The 9,764-nt window shown below is 47.3% G+C and overlaps 1 protein-coding gene across 4 annotated transcripts in view; it reads left to right on the forward strand.

Annotated features, from left to right (window-relative positions):
• The window catches only part of ZHX3 (zinc fingers and homeoboxes 3), a 40,943-nt gene that overhangs the window by 20,962 nt on the left and 10,217 nt on the right, over positions 1 to 9,764 (forward strand). The window contains exon 3 of one of the 4 annotated variants that reach the window (XM_057378393.1): positions 4,497 to 4,532. The exons of the other annotated variants lie outside the window; for them this stretch is intronic. The gene's annotated coding sequence lies outside the window, so the exon portion shown is untranslated. The remainder of the gene's footprint in view (positions 1 to 4,496; positions 4,533 to 9,764) is intronic. 4 annotated transcript variants of the gene reach the window in all.

Consider the following 9,764-nt stretch of genomic DNA (forward strand, 5'->3'; position numbering starts at 1 on the left):
TTGGTGAGGTGAGGGAGGTGAGCAGTCCCCCAGGAAGGCATTGGTGAGGTGAGGGAGGTGAGCAGTCCCCCAGGAAGGCATTGGAGACTCCCAGGAGCAGCCGGGCTGGAAGCTCCTGAGATGCCTTGGAGCAGCCCTGCCTGGCAGGAGTGTCCTGAGGCTGTGCAAGGCTCCAGTGAAGGCTGTGCCCAGTCTCTGTGAATGGACTGGGACGTGCTGAGAGGTGCTTGAACAGGTTTTCYTCAGGAAAGGAAAGAGCTTTGCCTGAGGTCTGTGAGAGCCTGGATAAAGTCCATTCTGTCGTTTTGWACCCACACAAACCAGTGGCACATCAGGTTCAGGGAGAGTCCTGCTGCAAAGGGACAGGCTTCTGGATGTCTGAGCTAAGGCTGCAAGATTCTGTGTCATCAGAAGTATTTGTGAAAGAAGATGCAAATCCAAGGTGAAATGATGAGTTTTACTGGAGGCTACTGTTCAAAACTAAATGATTCACTGCAGAGGAAAAACAGCTTCTTATTTCCCAGCTTGATCTGGAGCCTTGTAATCACCTTKGTGGTTCAGCTCTCTGCAGCACTGAGGAGTTGTCTGTTCCAGCACACTGAGCATGCTGCAGGTTTTATTTTATTTCCACAACAGCCCTTTAAGCATGYTGGTCTGTAAGAGGAACTCATAATATTCCCTTTGCCAATATAATTCAGTGGTGGTGCAAAATAGGAGGGTGTCTGACTAAAGGTGACCCATTAAAGGGTGATTTTGGATAAATAACTACACTGGGGACTCTCAAGTCCTGAGTTCAATTACTGACTTTGCTACAAGCTTCCTGTGACCTTGGGTAGTTATTTAAAATTTCTTTGTGCCTCATTTCCCTTTCTGTAACACACTGGTGACAGCATTTCCCTTCCAGCCAGGAGCTGTGTCCGTGGGAAGGTGTCTGTACCCTTTTCCATGGTGGCTGCATGGAGAACCTGGATGGAGTAGAAAGCATGACCATCTCAGGGGCCTCTCTTCTATGTTCCTGTGGAGAATAGCTCGGGATGATCCATTTAAAGGGTTTTACAGGCACCCAGAGAATATGGTCCATAAGGTCCTGGAGCTGTTGGCGTAACTGCACTAACAAGGTGCTTGCTCCTTGAGCTGTAAAGTCTTAGCATTGCTCTCAGTTCTTGAGCATTAAATCAACATCCCATTGGGGCAGAGCAGGTTTCTGGTGCTTCTGTGCTGCCTTTCTGCTTTAAATCCAGGTGGATGCTSAGGAGGGGTGATGGCTTTGGGGACATGGCAGAGGGGCAGACCTTGGGCAGACCATTTCATCCCTCCCCACCTCAGTCTTCTCCTTCCCAGCACTGACCATCCCTTTTACCACTCCCTAAAGCTCAAGAGAGGCTTTCCAGCATCCCTGAAATGTGCTAAAACTTTGTGGCTGGAATGGCAGACAGCTGGGGGGGACAGGGGCTGGCTGGCTCCCTGCCATTCCCATGGGATACGCCATGGGAATCCTCCACATGGCAGCTGGCCAGGGAGGGACAGCCTGTTTCAGGTAGAGCAGAGTTGCAGAAGGAGTGATGCTGAGCCTCATTTGTCCTGGGGGCATGCAGCCCCTCTCCCCTTCTCTTCCCTGATGGTCCAGGGGTGGATCTGGGAGAGCCACTGGCCTGAGATCCCCACCCTGTGGCAGTGAGCGAGCTCCAACTGGTTTGGGATGCTGTGGTTGGATGGGAATGATCATCTTTGGGAGTGGCAGAAAATCWGATCTCGTGGTGGTTGTGGGCGGGAAAATGCTCCTGGGGAGTATCTGACTATCCAGAAATATTGAAAATACAGATATCTGTATTTCCCTCTGGTCACACAGCTGGCTCAGTGGCTTGTGCAGGCTGTTGAGAGGCAGCAGAGTGTGAATTGTGGCCGCTCTTTCATCTTTGGTGTGAATACATCGTACAAAATTTCAATCACTTGTGCAAGAGGCATGGCCCAGCAGCTGGAAAAATCCATCCTTTTTGCACAGAAACTTTGCTTTCATCTCCATCCTGCTCTTCTTAAGAGCCAAAACTGCAAAACCCCTTCTCCTTCAGGGTATCCTGAGTTACTGACTGACCTGCTGGGTGGGATGCTGGAGAGCTGGCAGAATGTGRACTCTGGGGTCGGGCATCAGGCTGGGGATGAATCTAGACCAGGGGCTCTAAATCTCAAGCTACATGTAGGTCTGGCTGTTCCCTCACACTYTGCCTGTAATTAGGAGTAAAACTGTTCTTGCACAGAAGTCCTCACACTGGTGAAAGGAAAGAAAGTGAGTCCTCAGTGTAGAGGATGTGGTATCTTGAAGCCCTTCTGCTGTCTAACCCTCTTGTTTTCCCCTTTTGTGGTTTGTGTGATCCTCATGCAAGGACAACAAACATTTAAGGCTGTGGATTTTTCCCCAAATTGTGAGTCTTTTAGTTGTTCAAGCCACTTTTTGTGTGGGGGAGGGTGAGCTCCAGATTGGTGTATGTGGAAGATCACATGGATGTGTGACTCCTAAAAGTCTTTAGGGTTGTCTGTTGGAGGATCTAGGAGCTCTGGGGAGAGGCTCTGCATATCTCTTGAGAAATTCAAAAATGCTGTGGAAATAACTGCTGACAGAGGAGGGGAGGGATGTGGAGAAGATGCCAGGCAACAAGGAGARGGCTGGCAGCAATTTGCTAGTGGAGCTGAACCCTGGTGAGTGGTTTCAGAACATTGATGGGCTCTGGGGGATGGCAAGAAACTGTAATCTGAATATCCCAGAAGTGGGGAGCCACCATCCCATGGGACCTTACTCAGGATTGCAGCTCAAGTCATTTAAACAGTGAGGGTATCTCCTTCACTGGCAGCTTCTCAGCACTCACCAGCACTTGCCAGGTGATGATGAGACTTGTGCCCAATTTTAGAAGGGGAGAGAGGATGAAAGGTATGGATAGTATGGATCGGAGCAGCTGGSTCTGGATTTTGGGTGCTGTGCCTGCAGTTGCTGGTCGCTTTTGATGTGRAAGCAGATGGTCCAGAATATTCCAAGTACGGTAGCAGTGTAGCCCTCCAGTGCTTTGGACAGCACTGCAGACCACTTTCCCAGCTCTCCTGGAAGGTGTGGGCTGTGTTACAGTGCTAATCCATGCTCAGGTCCCTGGAGGAKCCCCCTGCTCACTGCTCTGCCTGGTCCTGGCGCTGGGAGCAGCTCAGTGTGGGGACTTGTGGGACTGACTGCAGGGGTGTTGCTCTTGTGGCATTTCTCTGTGGAGCTGCCCTGTGTGCTCCTTACAGGATCAGGGCTGAGTCCTGCAGACTGTGAGGGACGAGTCCAGCAGAGTGTGAGCRCTGTCCCCCAGCTGCCCTGGCGCTGGAGGCATCTATTCCCTTAATCCTCTGATTATGGGTTTGTGCATGGAGGGAGTTCCYGCTGTGCTGAGCTTTATCCAGTGTGACACGCTGTCCTTTTGGTGCAGTATCATTAAGAAGCTTCCAAATCTGTTCACTCCTAGCCCAAAGAAAAAGGCAGGTGCCTGGAGGACCATGCTCTCCTAACCTGACTGATTTGGGCTGCTGGCCTAGAAATGAAATGCTCCATCATGGCATTACCAGTCGGTCATCCCCATTCCTGTGTTTGCAGGCTGCCTGCTGACACAGCATGAACGTTTTTACCTTACTGTCCCCCGTGCTGACTCCTGCAGTTTACTTTATCCTGCTGTTTTCTTAGTGCTGTGAAACAGAGTTAATAATCTTGCTGTGCCCTTCACCCTAATGATGATGATGAATGTTTTAGACTGGTGTAATGAGACTGCCCTTCGTTTTTTTCTGAAAAGAGAGGAGGAATTCTTGATTTTTGTCTCTCTGAGGTTATAACATAGTCTGTGATGCCTTTGGTGTAAACCAGGAATATTTCTATTATCCATGGGACACTTTGCAATAAGAACATTTCTRTGTTCATTTGAAGGGCTGGGAAATTTTAAATTCCCGACTGATGGATTTTCTCCAAAGGCTTCAGGTTAAATCAGCTGTAATGAAATTACAGTCTTTGCATGGCAAACTGATTTTTTTTTTTTTTTAATGGACTCTTATTTCATTTCATTTCATTCCCGCATTTCCATGGAAGGATGTTGTTCCCCTCTGCTACTCTTGCACCCAGTCTAATCTAAATTCATGCAATTGTTTGTGAAGGGTGGGATGGTTTCAGGAGGGCAAAATGCAGCAGTCAGCTCTCCTGTGAGCACTGTAATGATAGAAAACAGGCACAAATCCTTTTTGTTTTCTCTCATCACTCCCCTTTGTCACCTGTCTGCAGGTCTGATTTGGCAAATAGAACAGCTATTAGTGAACTCTCCACTGTGAGCTGGGCTGGTGAGATGGTAACAAAGCCTCTTTGCACTTGTATGTGCATATAAAATATTTAGCAAAGTCATCTAATACAGCTGTTGGAGATGTACTGGTTGCTTCACACCTGGCTGCATGCACAGAAAGTGAGGATTTCCTTGGTTTGTCATTTCWAGGGGTGGATATTTGAAGCCTGTGGCCAAGACCTGAAGGTAAGTTTGGTATTATTTGRTGGTAATTGAGTAGTACTTACATAATGTTAGTAATTTCCTTCTTCWTGTACCTTAAATTTGATTTATAAGACCATGCTGCAGTGTGACTTAAAGCTCTAAGTGTTTGTCTCTGCTGGCAGCTGGCAGTGTATTAGCTGTGATTCTTTACAGAAATAAGTGCTCAGTGTTGGAGCTAAATTGAATAATATGGTGGTGTTTGTGTCTTAATCTTCCAAATAGCTCTCTTAAGTTTGCTGCATTGATGTTTGAAAGGCTTAAAAATAATAAACTCCATTGTACAGAGCTTTGAATACAGAGTGGAAGCTCAGTAATTGCTGGCAGTTCATGGGCAGACTCACTAAAACGTGGCAAGGAGGCAATTCTCCCAGCACGCCTGAATTTTTAAAAAGAATCCCCTTGTATCAAGGCCTTGTGATCCACAAGGTATAAAGTACATCAATGTGAATTCAGGATTGCAGGACCCAGTCCAAAACCCCAACTCTTTTGCTGCACTGCCATATCAATTTGAAACACCTTTTGTCTTCCCTRTTAATGTGCCAGGAGCTGTTCCCATCCCCAGTTTTTGGGCAGGGTAGGTGCAGTGGGCTCATCTTCCAGCCAGCTCCACTGGCTGATTGTCAGCAGAGAGCTGAAGCCCCAAGCCCCCATCCCAACTCCCCAACCTTTTGCTCTTCATAGGAAGGGGGGAAAAGCCTTAAATATATAGTGGTTTGTTTCTTTTTAATGTGGTTTTTGGGGAATCAGCTATCAGAGGGAAAGCTCTGAAATCAAGGATCTGGTTTTGCTCATTTTTCTCAGAAGATGTCTGTAGTTCCTCTGCATCTTTGTGAATGAGTTTTTAAATGAGGAGTTGCAAAGGGCAGCTAAGAAAAAGGCTGGCTGGACCAGCAGGCATGATTTAAAAAACAAGCAACAACAAAAAAAGGAAAAGGAAAAGAAAAAACAGGCAAAGGAAAGGAGGAGAATGTGATTTGTTTATCACAGCTGAACTTGAAATTAATTTTAAATGTCTGGTTTTTGTGASTAAGGAAATTCCTTTAGCTTCCAGCAGTAAATAACTGGGATGCTTTCATCTCGCAGCTGATGTAGAGGATGGTGAGTTTTCAACTAAAAAATAATTGACTCTCCAGTAAGGCAGATCCATTCCAAGTGTCACTAAACAGCTGGAGGAAGAGGAGAGTCCTGACTGGCATGGTTCATATCACAAATAACCCTTGAACCTTGCTCTGTGTCTCTGCTTTCTGTCCAGAGTRTCTTGACAAATGGTTTTGAACAAATAATAGTTTCAAACCGGGGAGCAAATGACCAGGATTGCATCTGGCTAGCAGGTGCACGATCCAGATGCCCAGATTTTGCCCACAGAGATCTCAAATCAAGTCCTAAATCTGCTTGTTTTTTTTTTTTTTCTTGCTGTCAATCCTAAAAGACATGGTGAGTATTTCAGAGAAAGGGAGAAGTTTGTCCTGTGAGAGCTCCTGGGGGTCAGTAAATGAGGGTGTGGTGGTAGGGATGATGATATTTTCCACGCCAAGCTGTTCTTGGCAGCTGAATGGAGGATCTAATGCTGGCTGGGGTGAGGAGGATTTCTGAAACTCAGCTTCTCCCCAGGCTCATCTCAGCAAAGACTTTGGCTGTCAGGACACCGAGCTCTCTTAATGGCCTGCCCTTCTGCCAGCAGGGCCTGTCCTGTCCAGTCCAATTGGGAYTTCTGGAAGTCTGTCACTTATGTTGGTGCTAAAAAGAAGCTGAACTTATTTGGAAGCTGGTGTTGCAGCTGAAGGAGCTGAACACGTGTCAAGTCTCCCCATATGCTTCTGAAGCCCTTGTGGTTCAGTGCTTTAGTCCGGGATATTGTCTATTTAAGGCAATGGGAGAAAACCCTGTGCCACTCTTGCAGAGTAGGTATGTGAACTTCAAGCATCAGGACCAAGAATTAGATGGTGTCCCTAATTTCCCTCTTCAGTTTTAAGTGGATGCAGCATTCTTCACTTACAGCCTCAACTGTTGTGTTGCATTGTTGTATGGGGTTGAACATCTGCCCCTTCCAGCCACAAAAGTGGCTCTGTTCCAGTGGTGGGTGGTTTCTTTCTATTCAGGGATCCTCTGAGGCYTGGAAAAGCTTGAGTATTAGGCATCCCATACTGTCAACTGTTGCATATCGCCTTGGCTCYCTCCTTCTAACATCTGCAAGGCCAGAGTTGTCCATCTTGGCTTGTGCATGTGCAGTGCACAGAGCAGAAAGACCCGTCCCTTCCAGCTGCTGCTGAGCACAGAATGGGGCCTCACAGGAACCTGCCCATCCCATGCCAAAAACATTTGTGGTCCCAAAGGAGAGGGAAGAGCTATCAGAGCCCCTCAGGAGGGCTGTGTTGCTGGGACACAGTGCCAGGTCTCTCCCCATTCCCAGCACTCTGGTTTAGGATGCTCATCCTCCATCCAGCAGCTCCTCTGGRGCCRTGCTGCCCTGTGGGGTGGCAGGGGCTGTGGAGCAGGCAGGGCAGAAGCACCTTGATCCACGTTAAAGGTTTGGATGCTAAAGCAGAGCCGTGGTGAGGTGCCYGTCTCACACAGGTCTCTCAGCCCAGTGTTTTTTTCCCTGCAGCATTGTTTCTGTGATTGACTGGCGCTGGCTTGGCAAAAGGCTTTTGAATATTCATTTGGCTGACGGGAGATGAGAGCGCGGTAGCTCCTTGAAATCAGCTTGGGGAGGGGAAGCAAATAAGACTGCCTTTTTCTCACTCCTAGTGCTACTTGAACTCTCTCAAATGCATGCTTCACATGGATAAATGATTGCAGAGGCATCAGCCTACCTAACAAGCCTGCTGTTGTACAGCAAAAATTATAGTGCCTGCATACTTGCCATCCTCCTTTAAAAGCCCATTCCTCATTAATATCTCTTTATACATATTATTGCAGCTCAAARTGCCATTCCTCTTCTCCCCACCCATTTCCTTGTCTGGCTGTGACATACAGGAACTACACCCAGTGCTTGACTCGCCTCTCCTGACCTTTTGTAACTTGGCTCCAAACTCCTTTTTTTGGGTCTTTTGCAAAACACTGTCAGAAGGGAAAAATCCTTTGTTAAAACACAGCCAACTCCTGCCTCAACGTGGAACAGTTTGTTCTGCTGAAAGAATGAGCCAGTTCAGTGAGCAGAAAAACATTGCCATAAACCAGCGGGCTCAATAAGCTGCAAAAGCTATCGGCTGTGCACAGGGTCTGAAAGGACAACTCTGAAGCAGCATCCATGGGGATGGAAAAAAATAATCCACGGTCCCAACCTGCCAAACCCTGTTTCTTTGCTTTCAGACAGTCTTTTGCAGTTGTCTTTTTGGTTACAGCAGCTGTAAGTGGAGAAATGGGAGCTGAGGCTGAGCCAGGATGTAATGCAGCTCTCGAAGCTGCATGTTGCAAAAGGGCATGGGGGATGAAGTAATCCAAAAACGCTCAGCTGGGAAGGGGCTGCAGCACTCATAGTCATCAGGCTGTGCTGCAGATGATCAGCTCCAGCCCCTCTGGTACTGTTCAGCAGCTTGGTTTAGTCCTTCCCACCCACATCTTGTTTTAAAGCTCTGGGCACCCTGTATTGCCCTGGCTTTGCTGCAGGTCTGTCTCTTATGTGGCCACTCGGTATCTGGTGATCAGCCTGGCTTCAGCAAGTGGTTCTTCATTCCACAGGGGACTTGGATGCTCGGTGAGAAACCCGTGTGACAGGCTTTTGGGTTTGTGTCTGCAGTKGGATTGTTTCGGTGCTGGTATAAAAGCTGACACTGGTTTTCTTTTAATAGTAAATGTGGTGCTGGCATTAGAGCTGTGGTTCCCCAATCAGGGTGGTGGCTGTGGCCCTTCAGTTAGGGTCACCCCTATGGAGATGGCTGTGCAAAGCTGCCACTCGGGTTGTGTGCAGAGGTGCATGAGAAAGTCAGGCTCCAAGGCTTCCCCAAGATCATTTCCTAGGATGGGTCAGGCTGCAGCAGTACTGAGAGCACTGCAGGTGCTCTGTTGCCATTGGGTGCTCACACCTGTGAGCTCCTCACCAGCTCAGCCAAGTATTCCCTGCTGGTTTAACAGTCTCAAATATCCTTGTCAGAAATTTGATGTAGACTAAGATCTACCTCTGGTGCTTACTCATTACTCTSAGCTCCTTGGTAGATTTTTGGCTTGGAGCCAGCTCAGCGATTTCAGATAATAAAAACACAAAGAAGTGTATTTTAGGTGTAGCCTATTCATCTTCACGTACATTACAAACGACTGCATCTGCCAAARCTGGGCTTGTCCTGTGTTAATGGTGATGCTCGACAATGAACTCCAAGGGTGGGATCAGAAGGTGAGACACATCTGAAGGTGGTGTGGCAGGACATTGCTGACCAGTGAGGGGCTGTTTGAGGTGCCTGTGTTTAAGATGAAATCACAAACAAAGCCGTGGTAATGCAAGCAGACAAAATGTCCCAGAGAAAGCACAAGGGGCTGAAATGGGAACTCCAGTGTGTTTGTAAGCGTGGCCATGTCCTGTTCAGGCACAAACCAGCCTGCTGCTTGAGAGTGAGATGATGGCACACCCAGATACYGATGAGCTGAGGGGCTTTGTGAAGCTTCATTAATGCTGTCTGTGAGTGCTAACCTCGGAGCTGGCTCTGCTGAGATGTGATTATCTGTCTGCTGGGCCTTCTGCTTTGRGGGAATGCTGGGAATGTTCTGCAGCATGGACAAAATGTGAGGATTGAAGCTGTGGAGGTGGGTCCCTGTGATTCTGGAACTGTGAACCCTGCTAAGGTAGTGCAATGCGGAGCAAATCTGTAATGAAGCCTCTGTGCCAAAAGAGATTATTACTTTTTTGGAAGATGTTAATGGTATGATTGCATAACATTTATTTTGTGCTCAATCAAATGGATGAGGGCAGAGGAAAAGGAGTGAATTAATGTTAGTGATGTTCAAACAGAAGCACACAAAGCTCTGAGGGATGATCTGTAGTTTTGTTTTGATGTGTCGTTGGTGGTTGTTTTTTATTCCTCACATTCTCCTGAAATATAGCACACAGGCTTGTCTCTAAGGGGGGCACATTGCCAATAGTCTAAAGGTTATATTATCCCAGTGACCTATTTTTATACTCTTAATCGTGTTCTGTTTCAGCCAGCTCTTTCTAACCTTCTATCTTGCTCAGTTCTGTGCTTGTCTGGGAAAAAAAAAAAAAAAAAAAAAAATGATCAGTTC

The sequence above is a fragment of the Malurus melanocephalus genome, unplaced genomic scaffold, assembly GCF_030028575.1.
Source record: "Malurus melanocephalus ecotype Western Australia unplaced genomic scaffold, MMel_1.1 scaffold_356, whole genome shotgun sequence".
NCBI lineage: Eukaryota > Metazoa > Chordata > Aves > Passeriformes > Maluridae > Malurus > Malurus melanocephalus.